Source organism: Paramisgurnus dabryanus, chromosome 15 (assembly GCF_030506205.2).
Source record: "Paramisgurnus dabryanus chromosome 15, PD_genome_1.1, whole genome shotgun sequence".
Lineage (NCBI taxonomy): Eukaryota > Metazoa > Chordata > Actinopteri > Cypriniformes > Cobitidae > Paramisgurnus > Paramisgurnus dabryanus.
In genome coordinates this window covers 423,655-441,550 of record NC_133351.1, presented here as the reverse complement: position 1 = coordinate 441,550, position 17,896 = coordinate 423,655, and the positions used below count along the sequence as shown (strand labels likewise).

The following is a 17,896-nucleotide window of genomic DNA, read 5'->3' as shown; positions in this document are numbered from 1 at the left end:
CACCGATTTCTGCCTGTCTGGAAAACGCTCGGATTTAGTTCCTGTCTCCGCCTCCCAAAATGTCTAGTGTATTCGGATTGGTCAGATGACTACTCAACTGTTATTGGTCAACTGGGTTCGGCGTGTGTTTGAAAGGTAACGCCCCTGACTACGCGTAGGTTTTTCGGTTCTGACTGAGAGTCACAGGCAACGTAAACAAGCGCTATATTTCTCTATAAACGATGTTGTCTGTACTGCCTTACCACTTCAAGCTCGATCCAGAGAGTTCAGACGGCCGTTACAATATAAACGATCTCCGTCAATGAACGCGAATGGATTTAACTTTTTTTAGGTGTCCTTAGCTCTGCCAGAATGCTAAACGAAGACGAAAATGTGTTGCAAAGACATCCAAAAGGTAATTATAACGTACTACATTACTTTGCAAACTATATGGAAACACCAAATGTAGCACATAGAAAGTATTTTTTGAAATGATTATAAAACTATTTCACTTGTTAACATTATTTTACTATAGTAAACTTTATTATGAAAGACTGCTTACTTATAAGTGCTATGTTTTTACTTATTAGGTTTTAAGGAGAATGCAACAGGTTCCAGGGCCTCTTACCTGCGTGATTCATCATCCAGGTTTTGCACAAATTGTCTAAATCCCTACACACAGAACATTTATTGTACCGACTATAAGCCTTTGAGGTGCAGGACTAGAGTAAGTTTTATTACATTTTTAAACCAATATCACTTAAGTATCATTATAGTAACAAAGTACCCAAAAGAACAAAAGTGTAACTTTAAAGAAAATATAATAGTCAGTCAAAAGTTTTTATTTATTTATTACAAATATATATTTAAATGTTAAACAATATACAAATAAACATACTTTAGTAACCATATTGTGCTCTTGTTTCAAAAATTGTTCAATTCATTTCTTACAGCTATCTATTCAGATAAATGGCATATCAAAGCTTTGTCAGCTGGTGCTATCTAAGACGACACTATAAGGTTATCATGCTGTCGTGTGTTGTTCTCCAGATACGCTTGGAGCTTCCTGATCAGATCGGTCACAATTTTGGCTTTCGACGACCCCTGCACTGAAGATGGCATCCAATCACGTCCTCCTTTGAAGGTCTCTCAAACTGTGATGCCAGGTCCATTGGAATCGGGGTTTCCTTCAGCTTATCTTCAAATACCTCATCAAACACAAGCCTGATCACATCATCCACATAACTGTAGAAATATTGCAGTCAATAAATCTTTTGTTTTGATCATTTAATTCCCTGCTTCATACATTAAGTTTTTAATTATGAATGTATTTGAAATAAAACATTACTGCTTACGGTATGTCACTTGTGTGTTTTGGGAACATAGCCTTGTACTTTCCCTCTCTTGCTTTTGTTACGGCTTGGTGACATTGTAATGGATGGCTGCAAGGTACAACCTGTAAAAATATAAACAATTAATTTATTGTAAAAGTAAATACTACTTTATTTAACACAGTTACTAAAATACTTAAATACCTGCACAGCATTCCAATAAATGAGAAAATCATTTTTTTTTGCTGCAAATCTGAAATCTCAGGCTACTGACGGCAAAGGCATCCACTGATGATGGTGATGGAAACATTGTGAACTGATGCTACTGCCTGGGTTCCTATTATTATGCAGAAAAAAAACTTTGTCATCATCAGTTATACATCTAAGACTGGTAGTGGTTTCACTAGGTAAATACATCATATGTGTGACACACCTTTGCTCCTCATATGCCAGTCTGACTCCTTGTAGCCTACTGTGTGTTATGATGTTGCATGTTTGCATACAGTGTAGAAGGATGTGTCCAGCTGCGAATCTAGGATATAGACAAATAAAACAAACATGTATTCAGTCAAAAAGACATATTATAACAGTACAACGACTATAAATCGTTAGACTATTCATTAAAACGTTAATGTATTACATGGCCCAACATTAGCAACACACATTACGTGTTTACTTCGTTTCAAAATCTAAGAAAGCTTCAAGTAAATACAACAGTAAAATACATATAACTTTAAACAAATCATCTGTACTTAGAGTTTCTTGAGTTTGATCATGAGAACAAATTTTACCGGTAACAGTTTAGCTGGTATTTGTATTTGTATTTAGCTTAGCAACTTAGCAAGTTTGTAAACATGTCTAAACCAACATCGATAAAAAAAACGATAGTCTGCATAATTCAACATACACGTGTGTAAATATGGTACGTTGTTTATGAAATACAGTATTACAACACAAAACAATTAGCTTGCAAGCTTAGCTCTACACGCACATTATGTTAATCTCCGGTTACCGGTTACGTAATGTACAGTAAAGGGCAAATAATAAACGTGAATACTTACAGCCTGTGATCCAGAAGTGCACAGTAATCCAACTTTTAGGAGGAGACGTCGCGCAAATCCAGCTTCTGTTCATGAGAAGCAGTTATTGTGAAAACTCCGTGAACATATTTAACAACTTCTGACTGGATTTTTCCGGAACCGTATTAAACATGATGTCCTCTGTGGAAGTCCATAAAGTGCTATTTTGCCCTCGCATCTAAAGAGACAGCGTCTACTCGAGAGATTTAATCGCTTAAACAATGAAACAAGAGTTTGCAAACAGAGTCAAAGCAGGGACTCACAACCTCCGCCATTTTAGCTCTCTTCTGACTCGGCGCTCCCCACCCTCGTCTTTGAGGGCGTACCCAAGCAAAGCAGAGAGGGCTGAACTATGATAATGTTGGTCTTATCTACGTCACTAATCCCAGGAAGTAAACTGTTGCCTACAATCCGAGTGTTTTTTGTAGTCCTCGAACGTTAGAGACGATAACTCGCGTCATCGTTTTCTTTGAGGTATGTACTTTTTGAATATCGTTAGCATGTACTAATACACACTTACACACAAAAGGATGTTTAAAAACGTGTATCTCATAATAGGTGCTCTTTAATTTGGAGTGGCAAATCCCAAATAAATTACTTAAGCTGTCGAGGTCTGAAAAATTTAGTAAACTTAAGTAAATGTATGTATCTGCTCCTTCATTCCTTCCATAAGGATACGTGTAAAAACAAGCTGGTATAGTGTTTAAAGTCTGAGCTAATACAGTAGTTGGTGTCAAGAAGTGCATTATTAGGGTGCAGAACCCTGTTAAACTGAGTTAAATTGATGCGCTATCACAGCTGAAAGAATAGCAGTGTAAGCAATCATTAATGATTAATACATTTGTTCTGGTTTATTGCAGTAAGCTCTTATGCTTGCTTAAGTGTCTGTGACATGGATAAACACACAACGTGCTTAAATAGAGCATTTACGTTAGTATGTGACCGTCCGCTTTGCTGGGCAACTTTTCTAATAACAAATATGTGACCGTACGGCTCAAGAGGTTAAACAAACCTCAGATACTGCTGGAATATTGCATGACTGAAAAGCCTCTCAGACAATCATATTCAAAATCCAGGAAAAACGTTATAGACGGTTTCATTGGACGCACGTGCGGTGATGCGATTATGCGTCTAAACGTAACTTAACTTCCAGTCTCTGTTTGTTTAATGGTCTGACTGGTAGTTAAACTGAACTCTGGAACAAATACCTCATGGAAAATAACAAATGTTTTGGTTTTTCTAAAGACGAGGGAATCATAGATCAGCGCTATGTGAAGGAAGGTTTGGCATCTGATCTGTAGTTTAGATTGTAAACATTAGTACACATTTTACACAGTAATGTAAGCTCAGTGTAGTTTATGATACGCTTTTACTATGATTTAAACTAAGGTCATCTACTTGTTGTTTATTTGGCTTGTTAGCAGAAATAAACTACTCTAAAAGGACTCTGTTGTTATTGATTATTTGCGAAGTTTTCCGGAAGTTATGTTTGTTACTGCTGAAAGTGTCTATTAATAAATATATATTTCGCCCCAGTTTGAGAACCATTGTATAACATTATATAAAATCATGTGCTATCGGACCAATTGATTTACTTTCAATATTTTCTGAGGAACTTTGGAACAGAAAAGTTGATTTGTTTTCTTTATGGGTCTACAGGGAAGAGTTCAGCTGTGAACTTTATCTCTTGCTGCAGCCATCGGCCACTTCTTGAGCCTCAGATGACAACGCAAATCCGCGCCACGTTGAAGCGTCTGTGTCAAACTCCCTCAGCTGCTGTAAGACCTTCAGCTCTGATCTACGATCAGATTTACAGACTAAAGACCGTCTTATTGTCCACAGACGCCTTATTTATCTGTAAATTGGAGTAGGCTGCCGCTCATCTTCTGGTAAAATTGGGTGGGAATCTTCTCTCATACAGCCATGAGATGCTTTTTCACTATTCTTCATTCATTTTACCTCACTCGTCCCATGAAGCCACATTTCACACGAGAGTTGATCTGCGTCATTTATATTCATTTGGGTGTGTATTGCCCTATAGGGTGAAGATGATGGTGGCGAGTGCACTGAGCCGATGAACCATTTCATTTAGGACTGAGACACACAAGAGCGCTTTTAAATGCAGATCTAGTCTCTTCTGAAATGTATTCATGCTGCTGCAAGAGATATGTACAGTAAAGTCTTTCAATAGGAGAGCATTTATACAATCATAATCCTACAGATACAATAAAAAAATAAGCACTTGCTGCTACAAAGCTCGCCACAGGACTTATTTTTACTATAATTATGGATTCAAATGTAATCACTTAGTGTCATTAATGATCTGTATCATATCCCTTTGTCCAACTTTCTTCAAAACATGAAACAAAAAGATCTATAATATAATATAAAGGGTTTTAATGCACGACGTAGAGGCGAAGAACCACCGGACGCGTAGCGGAGGGTGGTTGTCTCTGCGAAGTGCATTAAAACCCTTTAATGTATGGCTAGCCGTGGATTATCCCGCTTATACCTTGGTTATTTGCCAAGTTAAAGCAGTAATTAATGTTTACAGTGTAATTTTTTTAACAGACGGGTAAAAATGACAGTCATTTTTAAGTTAAGGCTCGCACTCCATCCGCTTTAAATAAAGTAGTGCTGAAATAAAACCTGCGCACTTTAAAGAGAGATGCACTTATGTCTCGCTCGCTCTCTCTCTCTCTGCAAGTGTAACTGTGTTACTATGGTTACCAATGTTTATAGTAGCAGATTATTTCTAACTGTAATTAAACTGACTGGAACTACCTGTGCATTAAACAGTTTTAATGCACACCTTCCAGCCAATCAGAATCAAGTATTTAAACAGACCATGGTATATATATATATATAATTATGATTTTCCAGAAAAAAGCAAGATTACAGGATAACAAATACACATTTACTCTAGGAAACACTGCACTAGAACACACCTTACACTATGACTATCTTGGGTTAAAAATCAGCGCATCAGGCGGTTTTGGTCTCGCGGTAAATGCACTTAAAGAGAAAGCTAGACGAGCATTCTATGCCATCAAAGGCAAATTTAAACAAACAGACATTCCTGCTACAGTTTGGTGTAAAATATTTGATAGTGTAATAATGCCCATAGCTCTATATGGTTGTGAGGTTTGGGGTCCACAATGCCTAACAGATTACTCCAAATGGGACAAACATCCAATGGAATCCCTACATGCTGAAATCTGTAGAAATATTTTAAGAGTTCAGAGAAGAACACCTACTAATGCATGCAGGGCTGAATTAGGCAGATATCCCCTAATAATACACATCCAAAAACGCTCCCTTAAATTCTGGTCACACTTAAACTCAAGTCCCCCGAACACACTTCAATATGAAGCCCTTAAAACTCAAGAGAAGAGACCTAAAACCAGTCCCATCTGTCAACTGGCTCTAAAACTCCAGACCAGCACTAATGAACGCAAACAAACCACAATAAACCAAATCATTAAAGAAAGTAAAACTTTGGGCTCTATCTTACACCCGGCGCAATGCAGCTCAATGCGCGACGCAAGTGTCTTTTGCTAGTTTCCACCCTGCGCAATTATAATTTTCACGTTTAGCGCCACGTTGTTTAAATATCAAATGCATTTGCGCCCCCTTTTGCGCCCATGGGCGTTCTGGTCTGAAAACGAGGTGTGTTCAGGCGGATTGTTGGCGCGTTGCTATTTTGAGGCAACTAAATTAGACTACGCCATTGACCAACAAAAACCTGGTCTAAAGTCTAAAGTCAATGGCGCAATAGTGTTTTTTGTTATTTAAAGAGCGCATTAGTAATATGCGCCTAAACGGGACGACAACGCGGGTTTGCTTATCACATACATGAATGGCAGCAGCACAAAAACGCTTTTAAATATGAAAGATTAAAGAATTGAATGTAAAAGATTATTATTTAGTCTCTTGGACATAAATGAGGACAGATTATGAGACGTTAGAAGGCACAAATAGCTGCTTCACCTGCAGTCTGGTAAGTAAATAAATGCTTTGCTTTAAACAAATGCATCTATTTTTAAACGTTTTTAAATGCTATCTTAGGGATTTATTGTACATGATGACACTGTACCTGTGGATATGGTAAGATGAGAAACATTTTAAATAATGCTTTGTAAAAAATCCCGGCCATATGGCGCTGTTCTAGTGCTGAAACGCTTCGGCTCTCTGCGCGTTTGTAAATCCTTTATCTTTTGTTTGTATTTTTAGAATACAAACCTTTTCTTGCATATTTGCTTATCATTTTATGCGATTACATTGATTATGTAAGATATCAATACATTTAGGACAGCAATTCAAAGCCTGATATTTGTACTTCTATGACTAAGAAAAAGAAAAAGGCTTTTAAAGGTTTTAATAATAAAAAATTCAATAAAAATGAAAACAACACTTTTTTAACATTATTCTTAAACTGGTGGCCTTCTTCCTCCGCTTAGTTCTTCAGTTTACAAGGTCCGTTATCTAAATAGGGATTACGCACAGCGACAGCGCAACTGGCTTTTAAAGGGGATGATAGCTGAGTCTCTCATTGGTTTACTGCACGTTACGCCCAAAACACACCCATTACTCATTAGGAAAATATGTACAACCCTTTTCGACCCTGCGCTCGGCGCACAAACCATTTTTCCCGTTGTTAAAATAGCAAAAGTGGCATCGGACACGCCCATTTAGACCGTGCGCCGTGCGCTTTAGACGATGCGCTAAGATCGTTAAAATAGGGCCCTACATATTTGGATCATTGGGATAATGAAAGTAAAAATCAAAGTAAACTAGAATGTTATCGGGCACTAAACAGAAAATACAGTCTGTCAGAATATCTCTCCACTGTTAGAGATGTAAAGCAGAGACGAATCCTCACTAAATACAGACTCAGTGATCACAGTCTGGCAATAGAGAAAGGCCGACATAGACAAACATGGCTCCCAAAAGAAGAGCGAATCTGTGTCCATTGTGACAGTGACGAGATCGAGACAGAGACACACTTTCTCCTTTACTGTGGTAAATATAAAGAGCTTAGAGAAAAATACTTTGACAAAATCTCAAAGCTCATACCAGAGGTTCATAACTCTTCAGACTCAGATCAAATGAAGATGTTACTGGGGGAAGACAGACACCCATCAGTTGCTGCTAAATTCATTTATCAGTTACACACCATCAGAAATAATCCACAGCCCTGATCTTGTACAGTACTTTTATTTTACCTCTCATCTGCCTCCATAAATGTACATTTGTATATTTCATATGTTTATATTTCAAAGTCAACTTTATATTGTAAATATCCTCTAATTCTATTTTATTTTATTTGCAGTAGTACTTCATCCATCACCCAGCACCTTAGCTTAATTGCACCTTAATGTTTGTTACTATTGTGTTATTGTATGTTTCTCGTTTTATGTATAATGCTTTGGCAATATTGTAAGTGACACAATCATGCCAATAAAGTTTAAATTGAATTGAAATTGAGAGAGAGAGAGAGAGAGAGAGAGAGAGAGAGAGAGCCCGATTGTTACTCACCCATGTATATCACCAATGACAGTATACTCACAGGCTGAACCTTACTGCCAAAGAACTTACAGATGTTATGTTACACTTTCTTCATTATCACATGATCTAATATCACAGGTCTGATAACACCTCCCAAAGTGATTTTTGTGCAAATGATTCATATCTGTTTTGTTGAATTACCCAGCACACCAGTGGAATAGACACATAGATGTTAATCCAGCTCATTAATGTTGATCTGAGATCTCTTTTAAATCTCTTATCTTTTAAATGAAGTGTAATAGGAAGAGACTGAGTTATCTTAGCCTTTAAACTCACACGAGTCTCCACATTTCAATATAAACCTAAACATCCCTACCTGAATTTATACAACATCAAATAGTCTCAGTTGTGGCGTCAACATTGTTTTATAGCCCTATACTTGTAGTGTATGTCAACAGTTGATTTGATTGGTTGTTTTTTTTATTTCTCAAGGGGAATTTTAGGAGAAACACCTTGAGTTAATATTTGATCTCCAGTGAGTTTGCTGAGCGGTGAAAGAGCGTCACCTGAACAACCAAATGTCTGCTGATGTTTGTGAAATGTTTTGGGTTAGTAAAAGGAAATGTTCAAATGCTTCTTTGCAAGAAAAACTAAATGCCCCCAAAGACTTTAACACTACAGAGCTCATAATAAAGTAGAATAATGAAGCGGGTCAAAATAAACTAGGATCAAAGCACAAATTCAGAAGCTAACTGTCAAAACATTTACAAAACTTTCATGCAGCAGAAAAACATGCAAGTCATGTCATCGTAAGCCCGGTCACAAACGCTTACGTAAGATAAAAATCGTCTTTGTTACCGGGCTATTCCATTATAACAGTTCATGTTAAGATATAATTCATAAAAATATCTGACAGAAATGCCCTGTGTCAAACTGTTTATCTGAAACTTTAGTATTTGTGCAGTTTAAAAGATTTGTTACCTGATTCAGATCTTGACAGAACTACAAACCCATTGTGATCCTTGTGACAGACATCTTACTGTAGCTATGTTAAAACTATCATGAGAACATTAACCACAGCAGATGCACAACCAACCTTAAACAAATGAAATAATTATTCCCAATATGTGTCATATTTCTAGCCTTCTTTACAGCTAAATGAAAAGAAAATGTTAGTTAAAAAATATCTGTGTCTGAATAAAGTGAGGAGACAAAGGCAACTGTGAGAAGAAACTGAGAACTCAGTCGTTTTTATGTAATGAATGTGTATGAGAAAGCAGGCGCCATCAGAAATAAGAGCATCTACATTTGATTTAACATTTCTTCAGCAGCGGCAGCAGCACGTCTCTTTGTTGAATCGGTTCTTGGCAGCCCTTACAAAACCCTGCAAAATATATGAAAGGTTTCTGTTTCTGAATCAATAGGCAAACACAAGCGAGTTGTAATTTGTTCCTCACGGGAGCAGAGAGATAATCAGGTTGGGCCGGATAGGTTAGTGTCACCGGTGGAGACTTTCCTCCCGTCAGGTGGCTGGTGTGTCGGTGAGATAACATTTGGAAGCGTCAGGCAACCGACCCCAGATGCGTCTTTCCACACGGCTCAGGCTACAGACAGGCATGATTAATGCTCGGAGAGGCCGCCGACACCGCTCTGAGACTCTGAGACCATTGTCTGCGTATCGTCCGACAGGGACAAAGAATCTCAGCAATTAAAAAGGAAAGGCCGCTGGCATTCCTCAAACGCCTCAAGCCAAGAGGTTTTTATCATTCTGCTCTTGTTGTTGTGGTGCATCATAAAGGTACAAATATGACAGCGTCTCTGTGATTAGAATGAAAATGGCCGAGGTTATAAGCCACCCGGTGAGGGCCAATAAAACCTTCAGCTTTGATTTGCACCCTATAGAGTGTCTGTACAGGAGTAACGATCATAAGAAAATATATAAAACTAAACTTGAGTGTCTTTTTTGCAAATTATATTTACACAGGACCACTAAAGTTAAAAAAGCAAGGCAAAAATCAATAGCTTCAGTTGTGCAGACCATAGACCATAAGACTCGTGGAAGTGGCTTTTTTGAATCCACCTTTTGCCGCCTTCCTCCTTCTTCCATTTCCTATCACATATCACATCAAAAAGGCATTTATGTTCAGAAAGTGGAAAAAAGTGCCTACACTGTAAAAAAAACTTTGCTGCCTTAAATTTTTTTGTTAAATCAACTCAGATTTACAAGTCATGTCAACAGAGATTAGTAGTCACAACTTATAAAATATAGTTGAGAAAGGTCAACTTAAATTTATAAGTTATAACAACTCACCTGTAGTTATAACAACTCATCTCTAGTCAAGATAAATAATAGTAAGTTGAAATGACTGATAAATCTGAGTTTATTCAACAAAAATTTTTAAGGCAGCAAAGTATTTTTTTTACAGTGTAATGAGTTTTATTAATATCATTTTAAATAAACAATAAAACAGGATAGGTTTAGGGGTCATTGTGGGAAGTATTTTTATTCCTCCAATAATGCAACATCCATTTAATCTTTTTAATAATCATTTACACTTTATGTTAATTATTGCATCCTATTAATGTACAAAAATACTGAGCTGGACATTATATCTGCCAAAATAGAGAGCATCTACAGTAGTAACACTTATTGCAAATGTCATAGTTTTATTTAAACTTAGTTTTACCTATAGTCACTAGCATATCACTACATTAGGCCCTGTTTACACCTGTAGTAAGATGGTTTTGGTCAATTGGATCTCAATGTTTTGAGCTCGTCCACTTTCGACCACATTTAGAGGTAGTTGAAAACGCATTTGGATTGCTTTTGTGGTGTAGATGCTCATGTGGTCACCAAGCACAATGTTTTAAAGCAGCAATGAATCAAAGAATCAATTTTAACTTGATTTTTGTTATATTATGTTTCAGCTCGAGTGGGAAAAAGTGGAGAGTGTTTGATTACTTCATTGTACCATGAATTCATTTGTAAAGAAGTCAATGCTGATGGCACCACACAACAACACACAAAGTCTTTGGCTACTATTTTGGCTAAAATTTGGCTACGTTTTAAAGATTTTGTTATTGCTTTTTTTGTGAGTCAAGTTTAACAGACCAATCTTACGCAGCCAAACTTGGATGAATAAAGTCCACCTCTTATCCTCTAGCTGGCACTTAAATAACATCGACAACATCACTGAGTCTCCAGCTGCTGAGATTAAACATACGCCTTTATAACTTTTTGTGTTTGTTTAAGCAGAGCTGCAATAATGAGTTGCTTCTGTACTCTACTGACATTTATTTAGCATGGACGCACACACATGCACACACAGTATTGCTGTTATTTCATTAACCCAACAGACGATTAAATCCTGATCTGTCATTAGCTCTGGTGAGCGAGTGTTTGAATTGTTCAGATGCAGGGAAAGTCAACTAGTCTCCATTGCAGATTCTCAACACGTTAAGAGGATGCCATCTGATATTTGAGGGAGTTATTAAAAGCGTGCAGACACTGCCTGTATTATGTGTATAATGAAATCTATGAGACTTTAATACAGTGAGAACCTTGATCAGTTATTAAATCACTTAAAAACTCATCATTGAAACTTAAAATTGATGCAACAGGTAATTGAGAGAAAATAATGAAGGATGTTGGAAGGTATTATTATTATTTATTTAATTTAATTTATTTATTTAGCTGACGCTTTTATCCAAAGTGACTGACAATTGATATATGTCAGAGGTTGCACGCCTCTGGAGCAACTAGGAGTTAAATGTCTTGCTCACGGACCCAATTATTATTATTATTATATAAAAAATTATTTTGGCACTTCTGCATCTGGCAGACTCTTTCATCTAAAGTGACTTCTATTAACAGTCTAGTTATGGACTTTTATGTGGATGTCTGTTCCCTGGGAACCTTTGCTCTATCTATGGGAACACCTGTTCATGTGTTTGGTGTGATCTGTAGAGTCCTTTGAATTGTGTAAGTATTAGAGCCAAACTTTTTGACACAAAATTTCCCCATTTATGTGATTGTTTGTTTATTTGTATGGCACATGTATGTTTTCTTTTGACATCTGGATCTCCATCTCTCTCATAACACCCTGATTCTTGCGTTTCTTTCTTTCCCTTGTTGAAACTCCAGATTCTCCTCTGGGGCTTTCCGACCCTTGGGATAGCCTACTGTTACCTTAGTTGAGTTTTTACAAAAATGATATTTCCACGTGCAGTAATTCACCAGTCATTACGTAATACAGAGATCTTCTTACATGGACAATTGTTCTGCAGCAGCTGGAAGACTTTTTTTTTTAGGAATTACAATAACTGTAGCGTCTGGCTCTTCTCCACACACAATCAGTGACTAAAAATAATGTCATACGTGTACAACCAGAGTAACTTTACTTATGTAAGAGTCCACTGTGAGGCCGAATCACAGCAACTTTATAAGCTCAGCTCACAACTTGTGTTATTTCTCTAGTGGTCGTTACTTTTTCTGCTCATGTTTTTTGCTTATGTCAGTCCAGCGTTCTCTATTAATAAGCAGAAGTCTTGTGTGAATTGTTTCTGCAGCTTGTATCTGCTGACCGCAGTGTCGGTTCTCACCTGGAGGCGGTTTTGTGTGGCTGCGTACAGACGGCCTGGTGCTGCGTCAGCAACAACGCAACATCTATCATCTCTGGCTTTAGAGGAGCGGAGGGCATCTGGGTTCAGATCAAAAGCGCAACAGCAGCACCTGCAGCTGCCGACATCAGACAAGGATCTGTGACCTTTCACCTTTCATGAGTTCAATTTAAAATGTAAATGTTTTTTTAAAAAGTTCATTCACCCAAACATGGGAATGTGCTGTTTATTTACCAGAGGTTCAAAGTATTTTATTTTATTAAAGTAATTTTTTTAAGTATCTTCTGCGCCTTATCAGGGTTTTTTTCTTTTACTTTAATACATTTTAAAGCATAATATCAAACTTTTTATTCTACTACATTTCACAATAAATATTTTTTAATACTCAGAATTTTTAATACTAAATACCCTGCTTTAAGTCTGGGTAACAGGGCATTGCCATGCAGCAGGGTTCCCCAAATCTTCCCCTGGAGGGCCGAAGCACTGCAGAGTTTAGCTCCAACCCTTATCAAACACACCTGAGCAAACTAATCGAGGTCTTCATGATCACTAGAAAATCACAGGTGGGTAAGTTTAAATAGGGTTGGACCTAATCTCTGTAGTACTCCAGCCCTCCAGGGGAAGATTTGGGGAACCTTACTGTACAGGTTGCTTACCATCATCCATTGTAAGTTAACTGGATACTGTATACCCAGGGGCGCCGCTAGCAATTTTGGGCCCTATGAAAGAACAGGGGGTCAGGCCCCCACTATACCCATTTCGCACCAAACATACAATCCAACCTTTATTAAAAGTGTGTCATATTTGTAGTCGAAATGTAACATTAATTTCGAATTTGGTGCTTATTTGACTGAAAAAAGGAGTGTTTGTAGTCTCAGCCCCTCTACAAAGATATAGGACTTCCTTCTTTCAATGATGCAAAATGATGATTTTTACATCATTGAAAGAAGGAAGTGCAACACTGAAATCTGTATTTCTCCTGTCTCAGGGGAAATAGAGGGAATGATGCGTGACCATTCAAAAACATGACTGGGGTTCTAACTATACAAAGCTTAATGCAAATGGGTGAAGTGTCCCTTTAAAGATAAATGTGACCATGCCTGTGAAAACCCAGCTGAAGTATTTCTTTGTGATTTACTGTTTCCCACATAAATTCATCCTACATAATGTAAAGAACATTTTGTGAAAATATAAACTTGATATCTTTAATATTGACTGAGTAATGTCATGTCAGTGATTGAAATCATAGTGAAATTAATGCTTGAAATTAAACTGTGATGCTTTTTATCTCACAATAAGATTTGAGACTTTAGTCTGATTTTAACAGGCAGTCTCAGTGACATACTGTATACTTGAGCTGTTACACACACCAATAACATTGTAACATTTAAAAATGGCGAACAACAACAATGCATCTTTTCTATACATTTACATTATGCCTCAAATAAGACTGGGTCAACAATGCTTGACAAAAGCTTGTATTATAATAATAAGCATTATTTATAAGGTAAAGAACAAGTTTCACACACCAGCAGCTTCAGTAAAGCAAAAATAACGACAGATCATTGAAACTGTGAACTTGAGAAAACAGCTATACTGTTATTAAATGAGTCTTCAGACTGTTTATTAATCAACGGGGCTCTAAAATGAAATGAATGAGAACTATAACATATTACGACAGATTTCCATTGATTTCTTAAACCTGTTGCAAGGTGAGAAGCTTTAATATACATAACTGGACTAGTTTAGCCTTAGTTGCATTTCAGTTTTATCACAATCAACTCGATTCACGACTGCATAAAAATACTTCCTTGGCATATTGCGTTACAAAACATTGGAGTGTTTAACCGATCGCATTTCTAGTTTATGTTAATTAGCTTATACGGGCTACGTTAATTAAAACAGCTTATAAGGGCTGACTTCGCGTTAGAATCATAACATAAAACAGGGAACGTAAATCACCTTGTTTATTTTTAAACTGAGGTGAACAGAGCGAAGACTTTACAGTGGAAAGAAAACGGCATTGTATTGCTTCAGCGTCACATTGTGTAAACTGCATTTATAGTAAGGAAGTGCACATATGCAGATATCATAGCAAATAGCAGTAAATACACACACCTTGATCTCTTCTGAAGTTCACGCGCACTGTGAGACCGTGGATTGAAGACGGCGCTAACACGCAAAGAGTAAAGACGGGGCGGAGCTAAGAGGGCTCAGCTTAAGGGGGTTGCGTTTACGGCACAGTCCTTGGCTGGGGCCCTCAAAAGTTCATGGGCCCTTAGAATCGTCCTAACTTTTCCCCCCCTTACGGCGCCCCTGTGTATACCTGTTTTATAGTCTGCAAGCTAACAATTGCCGTTCTGATCATTTAGTAAATTAACCGCACATCTCTCTTGAACAAGCCACATTTCTCAACACAGCAAAAACGATGCAAAATCAATAATTAGATGAATATGAGGGACAGCTTGAACCACTCGTTACTACAGATCAGAAGAAGAAAAACATGCAGCTAGTTTAATGAAAAAGATGAAAGTGTCTAAGATGCAAAATTAGGCCTTAATTAAATTAAGGAAAAATGAAGAATACTTCAAGACATTAAACACTTCAGTCTGGAGAAAGCATCAAAGCAGGCGGTCATTGTGAGTGAGTTTCCTCCTAGAGAATATCAGTGAGTTGACCCGTGTCTATCGTTACCATGGTAACATCTAAAAAAAATCCTGTGTGTTTCTCGCTGATATTTATAACCATCCTGAGCTTCATGTTAGATTGTTAACCTTTAACCACAACAAGAATGTTATTACATTTATGTCACATTTCCAAGCCTTTAATTTAAGTGTGCAGTACGATGAATCTCTTCTCTTCTGGAGAACGCACATGAATGTCTTTCAGACTCATTAAACCAAACCAAACCAAACCAAACCAAACCAAAGTATTCACAATAATTATACTGTACAACAAAAGAAGAGTTCACATTAATTGATACATTTAATCAAAACATAACCATTTTAAGAGTTTCTATTAATAGTCAAATAAGCTTTAAGTTTCCTTGTTATCTATATTTACTACAGTAATGTTTTGAGTTGGAGGAGATTTTCCTAAAGTGATTATATATTTGTTGTCGATTAACTGCAAACATATGAGAGAGAAAAAATATGAAAAAAATTTAATTAATAACCCACCACTGATGGCTTTTATGTGTATGGTATTTTAATGAAAACTATCCTAAAAATGGTGTTTAGAATAAAGTACAATATAAAGTGTATAATGTGTAGTATCAGTAGTTACAGTAGTGTCACTCAGGTATTTAATTCCTTATACAGTGCACAGCACACACAGACACGCATGCACACACGCACGCACACACACACACGCACACACGCACGCACACACACACACACACACACGCACACAGCACACACAGACACGCATGCACACACACACACAGACACGCATGCACACACACACACACACACACACACACACACACACACACACACACACACACACACACACACACACACACACACACACACACACACACACACACACACACACACACACACACACACACACACACACACACACACACACACACAACGCTACATAACGCATATTCATATGAATAGATTAAAGACAAGGATCTTAGTAACAGTCAAATTCAACTAATGTAGCATGTGTTGATATTTCACTCTGCAACCAAAATCCCAGCATATCTCAGATGTGTTTCTCTAAATTTTTTGCCATGACATTTGGGGTCAAAGCAATCCAATCCTTATTTTCCCAGTCCTCAATCAGATCAATAGCTGCGAGATTTCTTGTCCTCCCTCCCCGGTCGATCAAATATCACAAGAGCGTCGCTGACAGCCGCTAGGTCTCAGTAAGATACGTGGGCCGCACTAACAGCAGCTCTGCAGTAATTGTGAGTTATTAAAACCGCTAATCACCCCCAGTGTGCAATGAGCTATAATGAACTTCACCGGTGGAGCTTTACCTAAAAAAAATTAAGAAGAGCTCACGGACCGAGGAAAGACACACGAGGGTCTTTATTTGGCACGAGGCAAAAAACCGATAGTGCCGTGTTTGTTGCAGTGTTCATCAACTGTAACCCCAGAAGTCTGTTTTCCCCGATCGGCACTCAAAGGGAATCAAAACATCATCGAGTGGAAAAGCTCATTCGCTGCGGCCCACGCCATCTTACCCACGCACGTCCACCCACCGCATCTCTCAAACCCCACGACGGATGGGGGTGTGGGGATTGTGTTCCAGTGTCAAATCTGAAAATCAAGAACAAGACAACTATGTAAAACAGGGCCAAGAGGAGAGAGCGCTTTCATTACCATTACAGAAAGAGCCGTGTCAAAAACCATAGAGTAGGTGCTCCCTGATATCATCATTTGTGATTTAATTGGGACCATCTTTATTTATCAGCAAATTTCTGTCGGAGACTCCAAGGTCTCGTGAGGGATCAATCGGTTTTAATTGCACGTGAGCCGACAACACAAGAGTGGATCGGCATTTCCAACTACTCCTATTTATTCGTTTATAATTGAGAAAGTGATAAAAGATGAATTTATGATAATTAATTAGTTTTTTTTTATCAGTGCCTTTCATATTAGAATTCGTTTATTTTCCTACATTGAGTTCCTCTAAAGTAGATCCTCTTTATCCCCATGCAGATGAATCAACATGATAAAATGGCACAGTGGCTCAGTGGGTAACAAAAAGGTCCCCGGTGGAGTTGCATCTTCTCCCTTTGTCAGCGTGGGTTTACTCCGGTTACCTCACAGGCCAAAAACATGCAAGTTACTGTAGGTGAACTGGAGATACAAAATTGGGTATGTGGCACAACTTCAGCTTTAACAGCGCTCAAACACTGCCTTGAGCAACATATGATTGTGTCTTATATTTTGCTGTATGTTTGTTCAGCACTATTAGGAGTTATTTGACCATTAAATTCCTGTGCGCGAGAATGTCAAGTCTCTCTCTTCCTCTCATTGTGGAAAGAGAAATAGGCGTTACAGGTTGGAAAGACAGACAGGCCAGAAATAGAAGCCATTACTTCATTATTACAGCCTATCGTCTGTTGCTAGGCAATGGTATCAGATTAACACTAATTATCATTTTATCACACTTTCTTCTCACTGACGGTCCTCTGCTTTCCGCTTCATTCCTCGGCAGAGCCGGAATTGCAAATAGGATCCAGCGCGTTCAAGTCCTGTCGGTAGCCTGGGAATCCATTAATCAAAATATCTCTCTTCAGAGCTTTTCATTTTCTTCTCTTATTAGACGAGACTTAATGAATACAGAAAGAATATTGGCCAGTGCGTACAATAATGAATCCTTGATATTTTTCTTCTTGGAACGCCGATGGAAACGTAC

At 37.8% G+C, this 17,896-nt stretch overlaps 1 long non-coding RNA gene across 1 annotated transcript; it reads left to right on the top strand.

Moving 5' to 3' along the window:
• The first annotated feature begins 260 nt into the window (after window positions 1-260).
• On the top strand, window positions 261-1,274 carry LOC135733111 (uncharacterized). Its single transcript, XR_010526895.2, has 3 exons — window positions 261-394; window positions 570-706; window positions 1,030-1,274. It is a non-coding gene; the product is annotated as an uncharacterized lncRNA (long non-coding RNA).
• Window positions 1,275-17,896: the final 16,622 nt, after the last annotated feature.